Source organism: Mesocricetus auratus, unplaced genomic scaffold, assembly GCF_017639785.1.
Source record: "Mesocricetus auratus isolate SY011 unplaced genomic scaffold, BCM_Maur_2.0 Super-Scaffold_100031, whole genome shotgun sequence".
Classification (NCBI taxonomy): domain Eukaryota; kingdom Metazoa; phylum Chordata; class Mammalia; order Rodentia; family Cricetidae; genus Mesocricetus; species Mesocricetus auratus.
In genome coordinates this window covers 5,329,259-5,349,617 of record NW_024429212.1, presented here as the reverse complement: position 1 = coordinate 5,349,617, position 20,359 = coordinate 5,329,259, and the positions used below count along the sequence as shown (strand labels likewise).

Here is a 20,359-nt window from a genome sequence, read left to right as displayed (position 1 = left end):
AAGATGTGTCCCTTCCAAATGGTGCCCGGATGGTGAGTGTGAGGTGCTGTGGTGGGGGAGGGGATTTCGAAGCCTGTCTGTTCAGGTGGAGCCCCGAGTCAGGCTGATCATTAGTTGTTTGAGTCTGGTACCATCCCCACCCCTAAATAGCCTTCTCTGAGATGAGAGGAGTTACAGGGTGTGTGACACTACCTGCCTTAGGTGGAGCCAGAGGAAGGACAGAGTACATTTCTGCAGGAAAAGCCACCCCCCCCACTGCAGTTCCAACCTAGTGCAACGTTAAGAGGTGCTTGGAGCTTGTGTTGGACTGTCTGCAATCACCTCTTGAGCGGTGTGACCCATGCCAGGGCCTGGTTCATAGAGAGCCGGCGCCCTTGTGTGTGTCTTCTTGTGGCTCTTGCCTCTCCTCAGCCAGCAGAAAGCCACACCCTGAACGTGATTGTGGCACTTGTGCGGCGAGTTTGTGACTTAAGGTTGACTTACGTCTGGAATGGCTTTCCCTACAGAATGAATGAATGGATAGATGGATGGGTGGATGGATGGATGAATGAATTGAGATATTCCCTCATGGCTGGTGACTCACTGAATTGAATAGGAAAGGCTAATTGGTGAACTCTAGGAAGCTGCCTGTCCTCACGTCCCTGGTGCTGAGATGACAAACCATTACTGCTACCATGTCTAGTTTTATTTATTTTTTAAATGTGGGCTGCAGGGATTGGGTTACATCTTCATGTTGCATGGCCAGAACCATGCCCCAAATTGTGTTTGAGACTGAAGGTGTGCGTTGTTGCTCATCGCAGAGAGCCGTGTGCTCTGTGGTACCACGGGGCTAGCGGTGTTTCCCGTTGGCTCGGAGCCTCATCTGAATGTGAGTGTTTCACCCTCTTGGTGCTGGTCTCCTGTTGACAGTGAGGAGTTCTTTGCTAATTTGGCTGTGTGGGAACATAGACTATGTGACAGATTCAAGGGCTTGTGTGCTTTGTAAGCTGAATTGGAGATGGGCTGGGCTCAAGCACACAGGGCAGGATGGTTTTTAATCCCTCTTCTGGGATCAGACATGACATTCCTAAGTCCAACTTAGAAACAACAGGCTCTGCAAAGTGGAAGGGCTCTCTCACCAGATGGAGCACTTTGCTTTTCTAGAATTGTCTTGTCCTGGCTCCCTGGCCAAAATAGAGGCTCTTGAATGCTGTCCTCAGTGGTGCTTCATCTTGGGAAGCTTTGTACGAAGACATTAAAAGTGTTATCAGAGGAGTATCAATGACACAATGTAGCAGTGCTGTTGGGCGATGTGGGCCATGGGCATTCTCTCTGCTCCTGCTCCTCTTGTGTAGCAATTGGGATTCAGCAGAAACGGCAAAATCAATTTATATTGGCAATTGTATAAGTCTCCACAAACTCTAAACTTTACATCATGTTTATTTCGACTTTGCTGGCCAAAATCACCTGCAATCGCTGCAGGGGATTTTTGAAAATGCTCAAAACCCAAAGGTCAAGTTCTTAATTCCAGCTGTAAAATGCTTTTCTTTTTTCATGACTCCGAGGACCTGGCTGACAACCAAATTAACATACATTCTGTAGATCTCTCTCCGAGTGGATGGAAATGCCCCTGGAAGCCCTTACAGACTCATTAACAGGTCTGGGCCATCCCTAGTTATCCAAAAGCCCACAGCCTACAGTAGCAGCATTTAAACCAGGCCTACAAGCTTTGCTCAGACTCCAATTTATCAACTACAGGGATAACATTGGTCCAAGATAAAAGCCTGCCAGTGCTGGTTAACTGTGTGGTTCAGACACTTGACAGTGACATGCTTCTCTCTGCTGCCCGCCCGGTGTGACACAGTGATGGTCTCTGCGGGATCTGTCCCAGCGTTGACTGAAACAGAATCACCTTCAGAAGTTCCCTCTATTAAAAGCTGCTAGGTTTAACCATGATGAGAGAGGGGCTGGGGTGTAGCCCAGTGAATTTATTTATTAAAAATAGGGTTCTGGTTTCCATCTCTAGCATGCAAAAATACTTATGAAAGCAATTAATATTCAGCATAAAAGTTAACAAAAGCACATGAAACCACAGACCAAAGCATGAGAAAATCTTCTGAGAGAGCACTGCTGTTAACAGCCCGCTGAGTGCCTCTAGTCCTGACACCATCAGAAACACAGTTTCAGGCACTTATCAATTTTAAGATTGCTGATTTCCAAAGTTAAGATAAGCAGTTTAAGTCACATATTTTATTCAGGCCAATATATTTAAAATGTCATCTGTGTCACTATAAAAATACTAATAAAGTTTATTCCATTTTTCTGTACTAACTTCATTTTGCATATTCTTATTTTTACTTTTTGTTTTTAGTTAAAAATTTTTAATAGCATTTCATACAAGAATGCAGTATTGTCATTTTGGGGCCCCTCCCCTTTCAATGCCCTTACTCTCTCTGTAATTGAAGACCTCTCCTCTTCCTCTTTAGTTATTATTGGTACACCCCCCCACACCCTATTGAATTCATTTAGTGTCGCTCATGTGCTCATGTGTTTTGGGCTGATCATCTGACCACTTGGGACTGGATAACCCATCAGGGAACTCATGCTTGGAGAAAACCGATTCTCCTCCTCACAGCTATCGATTGTCTGTAGATCATCATCAAGGGGTGTGGCCTGATGGAATTTTCCACATCCGGGTTGGCAGGCCAACTGGTGCTGTCATCATACAGGTCTTGTTCAGGCAACCACATGGTGATTGTGCAGGTTCAGCTTTCCCGTCGTGTCTAGGTGTAGGCGTCCCCGATCCTTTGGCTCTTACAATCATCCTATTCCCTCTTCCCCCGTTTTCCCTTAGGTTTAGCGTTGCATTGTAGATGTATATCAGTCACATCAGAGCCCCCCTGAAGCCACTTCTTCTCTGCATGTGGACCAGCTGTGGGTCTCTGTAACAGCCCCCATCTGCTACAAAGAGAAGTGTCTTTGGTGAGAGGTGAGAGTCACACTTACCTGTGGGCATGAGGGTTAGAATTTAGAATGCAGTTAGAAATTATATTGGCTTAGGAAAATGGCAGTTGTAGCATCTCCTCCAGGACCCATGACCCCCCCCCCCAGCCATGCGTAGTTGCCTAGGTTTCCAGTAGTAGACACAGAGATTCTCATGTTGCAGGCACTGAGTCCAATTAGATAGCTGCTGTTTAACGCCCAAATAAAAGTACCATATCAGTCTTTCCTCCCAACTCTGCACACTGTACCACACTTCTGTCTCTCGGCCTAGTTCCAATCCAGGCTTCACTTTCCACAGCTTCATGTAATGGTCTCTCTGGCCGCCCGTCCAGGGACTCCCCTGCCACACAGACCTGGCCTGGATGGATCTCAGATCACTGTGTCTAAGGTATTTAGGCAGGGTGGCAAGCTGCCTTGTAAGAAAGGGATTAAACAACTTAGTATTTGGGAGGCAGGTCCCAGGAGGGGAGCGGGAGCAGGAACAAGGGAAAGGAAGGGGTTGGGTTCGTGTGACCCCATGGCTGTGAGACGTGGATGCGCCACCGTGAAAACCACAGTGCTTAGCATGTGAACTATTGGATGTGGTGAGCTTGAGCCTGGTGGGGTTGCAGTGCATTCTGGGAAGGAATCACTGATGCACAGTGTCAGGGTGGTACCCGGAAGTACAGGAGATGGAATCAGATCTCTTAATGTCCTCTTGGCTTAGTAACTTGAGATACTTCAATCTGCTTGTGTTTGATTTTAATTTTCCTAAAACATTTGTTATCAGTTATCAGTTTATTGCTCGGAGTAGTACCACAGCACCACATTTATAAAGTGTTATATTAACTAGATATTAAGTTTTTTGTTGTTCAGAGTTTTTGCTTCTGTCTTCTCCATTGGTTATTGTGACCTTTTTGTTATTATTAATTGAAGTTGTCAACAAGAAGTCTTGGGATTGAATAAGAAGTTATTGAGTTGCCAATAAGAGTTACTTCCTAATAATATTGATGGAAGGGAAAGAACCTTAAAGAAAATAAGTACTGTTTTCTCATGGTTAAGAAATATTGACAGGTAGCACACACCTTTAATCCCAGTACTCAAGAGGAACAGACAGGTGAATCTCTGAGTTCAAGAGCAGCCTGGTCTACAGAGTGAGTTCCAGGACAGTCAAAGCTACACAGAGAAACCCTGTCTGGAAAGCAACAGAAAAATTAATTGATTAAAAATGCAAACGGTGTATGAAAACACTAAAGCACTTGGACACATAGTACAACCTCAAGTGCTGGAACCAGATCTGGTATTTGGAGCCCTGTTAGTGAAGTGCTATTAATGGGCCTGTCAGGGCTGAGTGGCTGAAGATGAAGGGATTTGGAGCTTGAACACTGTCAGCAGAAAAGAGAAGATATCCGTGTGATATGGCTGTGCTGGACACTCAGTAGTATGCAGAGGAATTCATCTCAGAGCCACACAGACTCTCACACGGAATCCATCTAATGGCCCTGAGATAGTTGCTATGGGAACCATGGCTTCATTTCTTGACATAAGTTTGTCAGAATTTTCTGCAACAACAATTATTTAACCCAAGGTTTGTGTTATATTATTTTTTGTTTCTTTTTCTAAAGAAATAAGAAGTTGGATGCATTTAGGAGATAATATTGCTATTGTTCCGGTGATGGGAAGGCGCCAGTTCTACTTGCTGAACGCCACGGTTCCAAAGATCCAGAAGCAGCTGACAGGATTGCTCCCTGAATGTTTCCTGTAAGCCATGCATGATTGCCGGCTGCCTGGAACTCATGACAGATGATATTAATAAATATCCTATACCACTAGACTGTCAGTTATTTATGAATAAATACGATACTAAGATACTGTATCATTTAATGAGTCAATGTTTAAGGTCAGTTGTCCTCAATTATCTTCCAGTCTCTATGCATCAATTAATTTTGAATATTTGCTAAAATATTTTATGATTTCTTGATAGAATAATGAGAGTTGAGAGACAATTTGGGTTAAATTATTGCTGTGGGCAATTCAAATCCGCATATGTGAAGAGAAATGGAGCCAGAGACTATATATGGGGATGAGGGCCAGCCCTTCCTCATCATGGTCAACATGTAGCAACAAGGTAATGAGGGCCTCAAACAGCCCATCCTTCAGCCCATTTTATTGGCTATCATCTGATGGATGGCATCTGCCCGATGTGCTGTTCATAATGTGCACCCAAGAATCCCTCATCTCTCAATCCTATTCCTGCCTCACAACATTTTCACACACAGAGATCTTACACGGTCACCATCTCTATCTAGGTCCCCTTCAGTGTCTGCCCTGAGGTCAGTTGATAAGCCATGTTGCACATCATCACAGCGCCATGTTGGAGCTCAGAAACAGTGTTTGTTTTCACTGCATAAAAGGAGAGGAGAATGAAGAGGGCCTTGGGTCCGAAGCTCCTGAGGGAGTCTGTCCTTGCACCTGGAAACTACATACAGTTCTCCAAAGTTCCAGGAGAGAAGCCACCTCTTGGAAACCATTCCACGGTGACAGAATCATCCAGCTGGTGCAGGTTTTCACCAGTTACATATTCCCTGTGACCCCCTGACCTCTTGAGAGAAGTCCAGTGTTCACAGAAGCTGAGAGTTTGATCAAACCTACACTTGTTCAGACACAATACAGAAGGTGATTTGCCTGCACTTCTGTTCCCTTGGAAACTTGTTTTAAAGAGAGCAAGGCTAAGGGCATCAAAATATACGCCAACATTTCTTTCATTCATCTTAGCTTAGTGTTGTTTTAGGATGTTAGAAGGAATCTGGCAATGTTATAGATGTTGTGAAATGTTTCATACGACTCCTTACTGAGCCTTAACCACTGTGTGCAAAAGACAAATGCAGTTTTCCAGGTGCCATGTGCGAAGGACATTATTACTTGTTGTAACAGCTGTCTTTGGACTGTGGTGCTCCTGTGTCAGTGGAAAGTCGGGGTCTTTGTGAAGTCCATGCACTTCTTCCTAGAGGGCTGATTGGGGAAATGACTGAGCTGAGCTCCAGCATCTTCTCCTTGCTGAGAGGAAGGAATGAGGCTGTCACCTCACCTGGACCTCACCAGGGTGGCCTGGGTGCAGATGTGTCAAGGAAAGGGCAGCTCGAAGTGTGGTTTTGCTGTTCACGGGTTCAAGGTCGAGGAACATTAAGAACTTATTGTTGGCCTCCAATTTCATGCTTTCAACGTACATAAAGTGATCAGCTTATCATAAATATATATATATATTTATTTATTTCTCAGGGAGTTTCAAAAACAAATTCTGTCACTGCAGAGCTGAAAAGCCTGGATGTGGTACTCGGTGGTGTCTACTGGTCATTCTTAACTCTCACCTGGACACACCTAGAACGACCCGGTGTCTTAGTGAGTTCTCTAGATCAGGTTGGCCTGTGTGCATGCCTGTGGTGGACTGTCTTATGAGGTAGAACAACCCACCCTTGATGTAGCTGGTGTCACTTCATGGGCTGGGCCTTGAACTAATAGTAAAGAAAACTTGTGGGCCCCAAGCAACAAGTAAACAAAGAAACCAGCAGGCAGTGAGGACACACAGCGTCTCTCTGCTCTTGACTGTGGATGTGGTGTGAGCAGCTGTCTTGAGCCCCAGCGAAGACAGACCTTGACTTGGAGTTGTAAACCAGATTAGTCCTTTCCTTCCTGTGTTGCTTCTGGTCAGGGCATTTTATCACAGTGACAGGAATGGAAGCAGGACAGTTTCCTTCCATTCAACGTTTGCCCATGAAAATATTAATGATCTGGGTTGAGTCTCCATTTCATTATGAGATATTTCTCTAACTCAACTTTTGTAGTTATACTTGATGCTTATTATTCAGGATGTATAACATTATATTAAAGGATCATCTTTAAGAGTAAGTTAGAGATTATTTCTTTTTGTATTGTACACCACCTTTGTCCTAGAAAGTTAAAAAATGCGTTCTTGCTGTTATTTCCTCTCTCTCTGTGTATAACACACACACACACACACACATACATACACACACACACACAGAATATGGACATGAACAAAAATAAGACTGGAGATTAAACCCCAAAGCTCAAGAATATGTTGGGTGGAAAACATCTCTGTGGGGTTAAGAGATATAAGGAGAAAGAAAAAGTTTAGGGAGAGAACTGAACACTGTAATGTTCAGGGCCATATATAAGAGTCCTATTTATGTTTTTAAAATGGAGACAGCATTTGATACAGTGTTTAGATCCCAGAGGATACTTTTTAAAGGATTATATAACAGTTGCATCTGAAAATGTCAAGTGAATTTTATACAAGTTTTCATATCTTTTAAAGTTATGAAAAATAATTTAACTTTTACCCCAAACTGGGTTAGAAACGAATACAATTTTTCTCCTAGATCCTGAATAAAGCATGTGTTGGGTAAATGTCTGGGAAAGCCAGTGCCACCTGTATTCCTAAACACACACACACACACACACACACACACACACACACACACACACCACTCTCTCTCACACACACACTCATGCACACACACTTTCACACATACACACACACAGAGATAGAGACAGAGAGAGAGAGAGAGAGAGTCAGAGAGATAGAGAGAAATACCTAGGTGGGGAGGAATAGCAACACGTAGGATCATAGTGTTTGTTTTAATTTGGAAACTTGATTTAAGGGGTTGGTGGGAAATTGAAGACCTTTCCTTCCACTCCTGCTGTAGCCTTCTCAGCCTCCTTTGCTCTCCCTGGTGGGCCTGCCCTCTAGGCCTCCTTGAGTGGTCAGTAGATGTGTGTGCAGGATGCTTGGGCTTTCTAGCCAATGGTGGCATTCGGTGTTTGTGGAGTTTCAGTTCCACTGTGATATTGACACTCTAAATGCTGAGGGAACCATTGTTCTAATTAGTTGTCATAATGTACCCACTCATAAGTTTGGCTCTGTGAGGAAGGCTTCTTAAAGATATTTCTTGCCAGCCACGGAGGCACATGTCTGTCTTAAAAACAGACAGACAGACTGGCAGACAGAAACATACCAACAGTACTCTCCTTTGGTGATCCCCCTTTTCACTGTTCTAGCCAAGGAAGGTGGGTTCTGCCTGGTCAAAGATTTCTCCGTCTTCCTGATGCCTGCACAGGCTTCACTTGCCATCTACATCATGTCTTTGAAGAAAGTGATTTAAAACTTTTGCCCATTTTTGAAGGTCAGGCTGTCTGTCGGCTTCATGTTCTTTGTCTGCATGATGCCCCTGGACTTTCCTTTGCTGCCACTCCCCAGACCCGGGAACTTGGCTTTCATTTTCTTAACTGACTTTTGTGAAGACGCATGTGCAGGTTGTGGTCACATGAACGTTTAGTTAGAAAATGCCCACTCCTTCACAGGAGAAGCGCGAGTACACAATCTGTTTACGTCCTTCACAGGAAACACGCGAGCACGGACTCTGTTTACGTCCTTCACAGGAAACACGTGAGCACGCACTCTGTTTATGCCAAGCAGAAGGTGCTACTGCTTCCAGTGTGTTTGGAGCCTTCGGAAGTCATCCATTACATATAGAGTAGAACCAGACCCAGCCTGCTGTGGTACAGGGCAACGCCCCGTGCTTGACAGAACACTGCTCGCTGGCTCCTCCAAAGTTGTGGTTGTAAGAGCTGGACACATGAAGTCAGTTCGCACCTTAGCTGCCCCGCAGAACCACATTCTTACTTCTGAGATCTTTTTATTTCTCTGCAGGGAGTAAGAAGTTTCTTGCCTCACTTGGACTGTTGTGAAGGTCATTGAATTGGCAGGATGGGTTAGTGTGGCATGTGTGATATGAATTTTATCTCTCTTCTTCTTCTCCTTCCTAGAGCCGGCCCAGAAATTACTTGAGGAGTGAAAGGGAGGACCTTAGGGGAGTGTGGACTCTCTGGGGGCCTTGGAGAAGATGAGGCGAGGCAGCCTCAGAGGCTAGAACCATCAGGAGTACTTCAAGACAAGAATGGGGAGGTCTCTCTGGGAGGGGGAGGCGGAGTGTGTGACCAGCGACAGTAATGGCCAAGGGTGTGTCCAGAATGAAGTGGTTTTAATATCCCAAACTTAGTTCCAGTTCTTTGGCACTTGGGCGCTGTGGTCTGCGTGTGCGATGACCGCCATAGGTCAGGCGTTCTCGACATCTGGACTCAGGTGGTGCTGTTTTGGAAGACTTTGGGACCGTTAGGTGGGGACTCACAGGAGGAAGCAGGTCACTGGAGACAGATCTTGGGTTTCACAGCCTGCTCTGCTTCCTCCCTGCTGTGTCCCCTGTCTCGAGACTCAGTGTGTGACCAGCCTCACTCCCACTTGTGCCTCCCTTCCGGTGGCTGCCACATCCTGCTACGAGGGACTTGGTCTGTCTTCCTCACACTGCTTTTCGTAAGGTAATTTGGCCACAGCAATGGGAAGAGCAACAAATACAATTGTGCAGCAGCGTATTTTTGGATGCTCCTTTGTCGTTTTCATTTATGGAGAGTATTTCATTAAAAAGTCGAAACATAAATAACATCCGGGCGCACTGAACCCTGTGTCAGAGACAGAAAGACAGAAATCGGTGGCCCACATGTCACCTTATTTTCATTTCCCGTGTGAAATTGGGACAGATAAGTGACACTTGATTGCTGAGGAGAACTCCGTATCTGGTCACCTGATCTTATTCCTTCTTCCCGGGGGTTAACAAAACCTGCCTGTCCGTTTTTACCCTCACCTTCTTTTGACACTTCCATTTTCCAGGGTTGGGCATCAAACACAGGGTCTCGTGCTGCTTAGTTGATGTGGTTTTTATTTATTTATTTAAATCAGAAACAAGCTTGCTTCACATGTCAACCTCAGCTCTCTCTCCCTCCAATCCCTCCCTCACCAGGCCCCCAGCCCCCCCTCCCAACCCCCACTCCAATCCCCAGGGAGGGTGAGGCCCTCCATGGGGGAATCTCCAGGGTCTGTCATTTCACCCAGGGCATTGATGTGATTTTGAATTAACCTTTGTTGTTCTTTTTTTAAAAATTAATTTATTTTACATGCTGGTCAAAGTTTCCCCCTCCCACCTCTCCTCCCAGTCCCTCCCCCTCATCCTCCTCTGATCCTACCCCCAACCTTTACTGCTCTTAACATTAGAGTTTTTGCTAATTTGTACTTTATCTTCTACCTCATTTTCAAAGGAATGTACACACATTATGGAAAGTTTAGAAAGTGTTGGAAAGAAAGGGAAAATCGGGATAGACAGTGTTGATGTTTCTGGGTTACAGTCTTCAACTAAACTTTGTTACACTCCTAATTTTTTGTCTTATTTTATAAGTTAGAGCATACAGCCTTGTGCTGCATACTAAAATTAACCACGAATGCCCATTTGCTTATGGTGGTAATAAAAAATGATTTCCATCCTTCTTCACAGGGTGATTAATGCAGTGATAAGGTGAATGGTTTTCCATCGCATTAAATACATTTCCCTTTAATATCTGTTTACAAATTATTCAGAAGATGATGCTGGGCTCCTCAGGCGCTTATTCAGTAACCCCTCTAAATGTGCTTTCTTTTCTGTGTATTTAAATAAAATGATGGCTAATGTCAACTGAGTGCTCTTATTTTATAGCCATGACATGTCACTTTAATTCACCACCAGACTGTTTGCTAGTGTTTTATTGACAGGTTTTGCATCTTGTGATGACGGAGAGTGTGTTGTAAGCTCAGCAGCTCTTCATTCTACTTTTCCTGTCTGTGTCCTGCCTTGACGACACTCTTCCCTGCCCTGTGTGGGAACATGAGCTGCTTGCAGGGTATGTGGCTGGCCTGTGCCGCTCTCAGTGACTTGGAGTTAGTTATATCTTACTGTCCCTCCCTTCATCTTCCCAACACTGGCTCATCTCCCGTGTCTTCCTGGTTAAGTTTAGTTTTTCTCTTCATTTCTCTGATGTCTGTCTTCCAGAGTTTCTTTGTTAACATCTGTGGGTGGGTAAGCATTCAGAATCCTTGGATGTCTAAAAATATGTGATTCTCACATGAAATCTAATTTTACTGAGTGCTGGAATCTCAGTTCACAGCCATTTCCCTCAAAGCTGCGGGCCCCCAGCGAGGGGAAGCTTCCTCCTAGCCACCCTGTCCTTCCCTGTGGGTAGCCCATCCGCTCCCATCCTTCAGCCTGGTTAAGGCCCTTGTGCGTCTTTGCCTGTCTACCCGTGTGGTCCTCTGTGGACGCCTCCCTTACACTCGTCTCTCTTTAGTTTTGGGAATTTTCTCCTTTGACACTGACTTTTCCCTGAAACTGTGTGATGGGCCTTGACACGCTGGTATTTCCTTTTGCATTTGTGACACATTTCTCTTTCATGGGATTTATTTGGTCAAAAGCTTGTGTCAGACCTGCACTCTCTCCGTGTTCTTGTGTGGCTTGTTGCCCTGTTCCACTTTCTAGTCTTAACTGTTACCCCTGCACGGCTCCCTTCACAGAGTCCAAAGTAGCAGCAGCGTAGAGCTCTCCTCAGGCGTGCGTGTGTGTCATGTTTGTGGTCTGTAGAACATAGAGTTCCTCTCAGGCGTGCGTGTGTGTCATGTTTGAGGTCTGTAGAGCAGAGCTCCCCTCAGGTGTGCGTGTGTGTTGTGTTTGTGGTCTGTAGAGCAGAGTTCCTCTCAGGTGTGTGCGTCTGTTGTGTTTGTGGTCTGTAGCTATGCTTCCTTCACAGAGGTGCTTTCCTCAATGGTTGGATGGTTGTGTTGCTTCATTCTGATGACCTCCCGTTGTCCTGATGGCAGATGATGTTTACAGGGTTTTAGTGACCTGTCCTGAGGTGTGGCCTTCCACATCTCTAAGGGAAAGGAGGGGTCAGCTGATGTTCATCATTGCTGCTCTATCTTCAATGCCTTTCTTGGCCTGGAAAGAAACTGGCATATTGTGACTTCTAGCCTGTGTATCCTAGGGGGAATCCAATAATTTAATGGTTGATGCTCTTTTTCTACTTTCTCTGGTAACCTGACTAACAGTGTAGTGTTTCCATGATTAGAATCATATGCCAAATTAGTATGTGAATTCTGAAGTGCAGAATACTGAACTTTACTTACTTGGCAAAGACAGGATCGGGTTCCTCAGAGTCCGTATCATCTCTGCTAAATAGTCAATATATAGGATTATTTTTGCTTAAGATACTTGGCCTCATAGCTCTTTTTACAGTACTAGTTTTGTTAGCTTCAGATGAGGTTTGGCACACCAGGGCTGGTATAGACCATTACAGATACCTGGTCTAACATTATCTGTAGTTGATTTGCTAGCTTTGAACTTGGAGCCAGAGCACCACTGTTCCCGCAGAGTGAAGCGTCCCCATCACAACTTTCTGTCTATGTGGCTATGGCACCGCTGCACTTGGGGACATTAGACACACCTAGGCACCACACTTGGCCATCTGAAACAGTACCACCGCCAGCAGGAAGCACAGAGGGCAGTGGTGTGGCCCTGAGTGGAGCAGAAGGGACACTGCTTTCTAGCACCAGAGTTAAAACAGGGAGGTGAGTGTCACCTTGTTCAGCCTTGGCTGGGAGATGCTTGTCAGGGACCACAAGTTTCCATCATGTCTCTGTGCATGTGTGTCTAGTGGGAGAGTTGAGTTAGGTTATAAGTAACTTTGCTGAGGAAGTAAGTTAGAAGAGAACCCACAGATGACAAGGCTAGAGCATGTCAGAATGTTCTAGCACTTCGTCCTTCCTGTTCTAAGCATGCCTGTCTTTCTGAACGCCTGCTCCTGGGAAGTGGTTTGATCCAGGGCCTGCCATCTGCCCTGTTTGTGCCAGCTTCACAGGAATCACTTGAGACTCCTGTATGTTTGACTGCCGTCCTCTTCCCATCATCCTTTACTGTTCCCTCCATCCCTTCTCTTTGTGCTGTTCTTTAAAAAGTGCTCTATAATGTCTGGAGATTTGGGGCTAGAGAAGAGGCCAAGGCCTCTCGCATCAGCGCTCCATCATCCCTGCAGCATTATTTGTAATAGCTAGATTCTGGAAGCAACCTAGATGCCCCTCAACTGAAGAGTGGATAGAGAAAATGTGGTACATTTACAAAGATGCACCCTGCAGAGACAGATACTCACAGCTAAACACTGAACTGACCCCCTGGAACCCAGTGACAGAGATGGAGGACTGATGAGGAAAGGGGTCAAGACCGTGCTGGTGAAACCCACAAAGACAGGTGACAAGGCAAAGGGGAGCTCTTGAACCCCAGACTGATGGCTAAGAGGCCAATAGGGGACTGATCCAGACTCCATGTCAGTGAGGAGGCCTCAGAAACCTCTGGGGCCTTGGGTAGTAGATCAGTGTTCACCATGGCATACAAATGAACTCTGGGAGCCCATTCCACATGGAGGGATGCTCTCTCAGCCTGGACACATGGGGAAGGGCCTAGGTCCTGCCCTGGATGAAATGACAGATCTGGAGATACTCCCAAGGAGGGCCTTACCCTCCCTGGGGAGTGATGTGGGGATTGGGCTGGGGGTGGGGGGATGGGGGTGGGGCTGGTGGAGGGACAAGGTGGGGGAGCTGGGATTGACATTTGAAGCATGCATGTTTCTAATTTAAATAAAAAAAGATGCACCCAGAGCCAGGCAGACAACACATGTACGTTTGGCAACTCCAGACACAAATTGCATTGGGCACTGTCAAGCATTCTTGCCTATTTCTTGAAAAAAAATGGTTTCTTACACTAAGTATGTTTGCCAGTTTTCTTAAATCCAGTGCAATATTTTGAAGTTTATTGATACTCTCGGCATATATCAGTTGTTGCTTTTATTTTACTGCTGATTAATACCCGGTGAGTGAGCTCAGGATAAAATAGTTTGTGGGGTTTTCTTCTGGTTGATGGGTTCCTGGCAGCACGAAATTTTGGCTTCTGTGAGTAACAAACACTGTGGGAATGCTTGTTCAGGTCTTTTGTGGACATGTAATGGTTTTTGGGTAAATACAGAGGAGTGGGATTTCTGTGCCATGGATGTGTGTGTGCAAAGTCATACCTTTTAAAGAAACGGGAAGCTGTCCACTACAGTGGTTGTCTTTCCTTATGTTCCTGTTACTGATGCAGGGGACTGTCTGGAGCTCCAGTTCTCACTACCATTCAGAAGCTTGCGTCTATTTATTTTATCTACTTGAGAAGACCCGAGAAGTCATGTTTCGAGCAATCATGTTCCAATGAAGTTGTTTGCATGTAGTTTTTCTTTTTTTTTAATTTAAATTAGAAACAAGCTTACTTCACATGTCAATCCCAGTTCCTTCTCCCTCCCCTCCTCCTCCACTCATCATCAGCTCCTCACCCTCATGTCTCATCCCCCCCTCCGCTCCCCAGGGAGGGTGAGGCCTTCCATGGGGGATCTTCAAAGTCTGTCACATCATCCCCAGCAGGGCCTAGGCTGAGAGAACATCCCTCCATGAGGAATGGGTTCCTAAAATCCATTTGTATGCCAGGGATAAATACTGATCTACTAACTGAGACCCCATAGATTGCTGAGGCCTCTTCACTGACACCCACTTTCAGAGGTTCTGGATCAGTCCCAGGCTGGCCTCTCAGTCACCAATCTGGGGTCCATGAGCTCCCCCTTGTTCAGGTCAGCTGCTTCTGTGGATTTAACTAGTCAGGTCTTGATTCCTTTGCTCATCATTCCTCCCTCTTTGCAACTGGATTCCAGGAGTTCAATTCAGTGTTTAGCTGTGGGTGTCTGCTTCCTTCAGCCACTGGATGAAGGCTCTAGGATGGCATATAAGGTGGTCATCAATCTCATTATCAGGGAAGGGAATTTAAGGTAGCCTCAATGCCACTTGGTGTCATCCTTGTAGATCTCTGAAAATCTCACTGGTGCCAGATCTCTCCTCAAACCTATAATGGCTCCCTCTATTATGGTAACTCTCATCCTGCTCTCCTCTATTCTTTCTCCAACTCAACCTTCCTGCTCCTCCATGTCCTCTCTTTCTCCCAGCTTCCTCTCCCCTCCCTTCCACCCATGCACCCAATCTGCTCTGAGATCCTGTCCCTTTCTCCTTCTCCAGGATACCATGCATGTCTCTCTTAGGGTCCTCCCTGTTTCCCAGACTCTCTGGCAGTGGGATTGTATGCTGGCAATCCCCTACTCAAAGTCTAAAATCCATATATGAGTGAGTACATACCATGCTTGTCTTTTTGTGACTGGGTTACCTCACTCAGGATGGTTTCTTCTAGTGCCATCCATTTGCCTGTGAATTTCAAGATTCCTTTGTTTTTTTCCCCTAAGTAGTACTCCATTGTGTAAATGTACCATATTTTCTCTATCCACTCTTCAGTTCAGGGGAATCTAGGTTGCTCCCAGGTTCTGAGTATTACAAATAGTACTGCTATGAACATAGTGAACAGATGTCCTTGTTGTATGAATGTGCATCCTTTGGGTGTATGTCTAAGAGTGGAATTGCTGGATCTTGTGGTAGACTGATTCCTGAGGAACCACCATACTGATTTCCAAAGTTGGCACTCCCGCCAGCAGTGGAGGAATGTTCCCCTTTCTACACATTCTCTCCAACATAAATTGTCATTGGTGTTTTTGATTTTAGTCATTCTGACAGGAACAAGATGGTATCTCAGAGTTGTTTTGATTGACATTTCCATGTTGGCTAAGGATGTTGAGCACTTTCTTATGTGTCTTTCAGCCATTTTAGATTCCTCTAATGAGAATTCTCTATTTTGTTTTGTAGATCACTTTTTTAATTGGACTACTTGGTGTTTTGGTGACTAGCTTCTTGAGTTCTTTGTAAATTTTGGACATCAGCCCTCTGTCAGATGTGGGGTTGGTGAATATCTTTTCCCATTCTTTGTGCTGCTGTTTTGTCTTGCTGACTGTGTCCTTTGCCTTACAGAAGCTTTTCAATTTCAGGAGGTCTCATTTATTAATTGTCGATCTCAGTGTCTGTGCTACTAGTGTTAAGTTCAGGAAGCAGTCTCCTGTACCAATTTGTTCAAGGGTATTTCCCACTTTCTCTTCTAACAGGTTCAGTGTGGCTGGATTTATGTTGAGGTCTTTGATCCATTTGAACTTAAATTTTGTGCATGGTGATAGATATCGATCTATCTACAATCTTCTACATTCCATCATCCAGTTATGCCAGCACCATTTGTTGAAGATGCTTTCTTTTTTCCATTGTATATTTTTAGCTTCTTTGTCAAAGATCAGGTGCTCATAGGTGTGGGTTAATATCAGGGTCTTCAATTCAATTCCATTGGTCAACCTGCCTATTTTTGTGCTAATACTAAGGTGGTTTCAGGACTACAGCTCTATAATAGAGCTTGAAGTCAGGGATGATGATGCCTCCTGAAGTTCCTTTATTGTACAGGGTTGTTTTCGATATCCTGGGTTTTTTGTTTTTCCATATAAAGTTGAGAATTGGCCTTTCAAGGTCTGTGAAGAACTGTGCTGGGATTTTGATTGGGATTGCATTGAATCTGTAGATTTGGTAAGATTGGCATTTTTACTTTGTTGATCCTACCTATCCAAGAGCTTGGAAGATCTTTCCATTTTCTGGTATCTTCTTTAATTTCTTTCTTTAAAGACTCAAAGTTCTTGTCATACAGGTCTTTCACCTGTTTGGTTAGAGTTACCCCAAGATATTTTATGCTTTTTGTGGATATTGTATAGGGTGATGCTTCTCTGATTTCTTTCTTAGTCCCTTTATTGTCTATATATATAGTAGAGCCACTGATTTTTTTTTAAGTTAATCTTGTATCCTGCCACTTTGGTGAAGGTGTTTATCAGCTGTAGGAGTTCCCTTCTTCGGGTCATTTACATAGACTATCATATCATCTGCAAATAGTGAAAGTTTTACGTCTTCCTTTCCAATTTGTATTCACTTGATCTCCTTTTGTTGTCTTATTGCTCTAGCAAGAACTTTAAGTACAATTTGAAGAGATATGGAGAGAGTGGACAGCCTTGTCTTGTTCCTGATTTTAGAGGAATCATTTTGAGTTTCTCTCCATTTAGTTTGATGTTGGATGTTGGTTTGCTGTATATTGCCTTTATTATGTTTAGGTATGTTCCTGCTATTCCTGATCTCTCCAAGACCTTCCTCATGAAGGGGTATTGGATTTTGTCAAAGGCTTTTTCAGTATCTAGTGAGATGATCATGTGGTTTTCTTTTTCAGTTTGGTTATATGGTAGATTACATTGATGGATTTTTGTATGTTGAATTGTTCCTGCATCCTTGGGATGAAGCATACTTGATCATGATGTATGATTTTTCTGATGTGTTCTTGGATTTGATTTCCCAGTATTTTATTGAGTATTTTTGAATCAATGTTCATGAGTGAGATTGGTTTGTAGTTCCCTATCTTAGTTGTATCTTTGTGTGGTTTGGGTACTAAGGTAGCCTAGTATAAAGAGTTTGGTATTGATCCTTCTGCTTCTATTGTGTGGAACAATTTGAAGAGCATTGGTATTAGCTCTTCTTTGAATTTCTGGTAGAATTCTGCACTGAAATCATCTGACCCTGGACTTTTTTTGGTTGGAAGAATTTTGATGGCTGCTTCTATTTCTTTAGGTGTTATAGGTCTATTTAAATTGTTTTTCTGTTCCTGATTTAATTTTGGTAAGTGATAATCTATACAGAAAATCATCCATTTCCTTTACATTTTCCAATTTTGTGGAGTATAGGTTTTCAAAGTATGACCTGATAATTCTCTGGATTTCCTCAGTGTCTATTGTTATGTCTCCCTTTTCATTTCTGATTTTGTTAATTAACATGTTCTCTCACTGCTTTTTGGCTAGGTTGGATAATGGTTTGTCTATCTTGTTGACTTTCTCAAAGAACCAGCTCTTTGATTCATTGATTCTTTGTATTGTTTTCTTTGTTTCTACTTTATTGATTTCAGCTCTCAATTTGATTATTTCCTGGAATCTAATCCTCTTGGGTGAGTTTGCTTCTTTTTTTTCTAGAAGCTTTCAGGTGTTCTGCTAATTCTCTAGCGTGGCTATTCGCTAGTTTTTTTTTATGTGGGTACTTAGTGCTATGAACTTTCCTCTTAGAACTGCTTTCAGAGTGTCCCATAGGTTTGGGTATGTTGTGCCTTCATTTTTATTGAATTCTAGGAAGTCTTTGATTTCTTTCTTAATTTCTTCCTTTACCCAGGAGTGGTGCAATTGAACATTGTTCAATTTCCATGAGCTTGTGGGGTTTCTGCAATTTGTGTTGTTGAATTCTAATTTGAAGCCATGGTGGTCTGTCAAGATACAGGGGGTTATTCCAATTTTTTTGTATCTGTTAAGGTTTGCTTTATTGTCAAGTATGTGGTCGATTTTAGAGAAAGTTCCATGTGGTGCTGAGAAGGTATATTCTTTTGTGTTTGGATGGAATATTCTATAGATGTCTGTTAAAACTAATTGGGTCATAACTTCTGTTAGTTCCTTTGTTTCTTTGTTAAGTTTCTGTCTCGTGGTCCTGTCTAGTGGTGAGAGTGGGGTGTTGAAGTTTTCCACTATAAGTGTGTGGGGTTTAATGTGTCATTTGAGTTTTAGTAATGTTTGTTTTACAAATGTGGGTACCTTTGTGTTTGGAGCATAGATGTTCAGAACTGAGACTTCATCCTGATGGATTTTTCCTGTGATGAATATGAAATGCCCTTCTTCATTTCTTTTGATTAATTTTAGTTTGAAGTCTAATTTGTTAGATATTAGCATAGCTACATCTGCTTTCTTCTTAGGTCCATTTGATTGAAAAATCTTTTCCCATCCCTTAACTCTGAGGTGCCATCTGTCTTTGAAGTTGAGGTGTGTTTCTTGTTTGTGGCAGAAGGATGGATTCTATCTTCCTATCCATTCTGTTAGCCTGTGTCTTTTTATAGGTGAATTAAGACCATTGATATTGATAGATATTAATGACCATTGATTGTTAATTCTTGTTTGTTTTGGATTCGTTTTTGGCGGTGGTATTGTATGTGAGTTTTCCCCCTATTTCTGGCTTTTAGTAAAGTGAGATTATTTATTTCCTCTGTTATTGTGAGTGTAGTTAACTTCCTTGGGTTGGAGTTTTCCTTCTAGAACTTTCTGTAGGGCTTGGTTTGTGGATATGTATTGTGTAAATCTGGTTTTGTAAGGGAATATCTTGTTTTCTCCATCTATAGTGATTGAGAGTTTTGTTGGGTATAGTAGTCTGGGCTGGAATCTGTGGTCTCTTAGTGTTTGTAGAACATCTATCCAGGACCTTCTGGCTTTCAGAATTTCCATGGAAAAATCAGGTGTAATTCCAATAGGTCTGCCTTTATATATTACTTGGTCTTTTTCCTTTGCTGTTCTTAATATTCTTTTTTTTATTTTGTAGTTTTGGTGTTTTGAGTATTATGTGGCAAAGTAACTGTTTTTTTTTGGTCCAGTCTACTTGATGTTTGGTAAGCTTCTTGTACTTTCATAGGCATGTTCTTCTTCAGGGTGGGAAAGTTTTCTTCTATGGTTTTGTTGGATATGTTTTCTGCACCTTTGAGCTGGGCTTCTTCACCTTCTTCTATACCTATTATTCTTAGGTTTGGTCTTTACACAGTGTCCCATATTTCCTGGATATTTTGTGTTAAGGATTTATTGGACTTAAGATTTCCTTTGGTCGATGAATCTATTTCCTCTAGTTTATCTTCAGTGCCTGAGATTCTGTCTTCCATCTCTTGGATTCTGTTGGTTATCCTTGCATCTGTAGTTCCTGATCATTTACTCAGCTTTTCTATTTCCAGCATTCCCTCAGGTTGTGTTTTCTTTGTTGTCTCCATTTCAGTTTTCAGATCTTGAACTGTTGAATTGTTTCCTTCATCTGTTTGATAGTTTTTTTCTTGACTTTCCTTGCTTTTTTAAGAGATTTGTTGATTTCTTGCACTTTTTTCTTTGTTTTTCTTCCATTTCTTTAAGGGATTTTCCCATATCCTCTTTGCGGGCCCCAATCATTTTCATGAGGTTGTTTTTAAGGCCATTCTCTTCTGTTTCAGCTGCTTTGGGATGTTCAGGTCTTGCTGGTGTAGAGTTCCTAGATTCTGGTGGTGTCCTATAAGTCTGTTGTTGGATGTGTTCTTAAACTGGTGTCTTCCCATCTCTTCTTCCAGTGGGTATAGGCGGAGTCTCTCCCTTTCCTTTCTACCAGCAGATAGAGGAGCAAGCCGGAATGGTGGCTGATGATGCTCGCTGCTTTTTTTCTGTCTCCAGGTCCCTTTTCGGGGTTCCGTGGCAGGAAGGGTCTGGCAGTCGCGGGTCAGGGAATTTGAAGAAGGGGAGGTAGTCTAGAAGAGGCCCTGGGATTCACCTCTCTACTGGCGGATAGAAGGGCAAGCCCAGAATCTGCATGTAGTTTTTCATCGTCAGCCCCCAGACTACCTAAACAGGGACAGTTCTGTTTTTCCTTGACTTTAGCACCATTGTGCTGAACACCTGG

General features: G+C 43.5%; 1 protein-coding gene across 3 annotated transcripts in view; it reads left to right on the top strand.

Annotated features, from left to right (window-relative positions):
• The window catches only part of Dlgap2 (DLG associated protein 2), a 684,399-nt gene that overhangs the window by 45,417 nt on the left and 618,623 nt on the right, over positions 1-20,359 (top strand). The gene's annotated exons all lie outside the window — the stretch shown is intronic.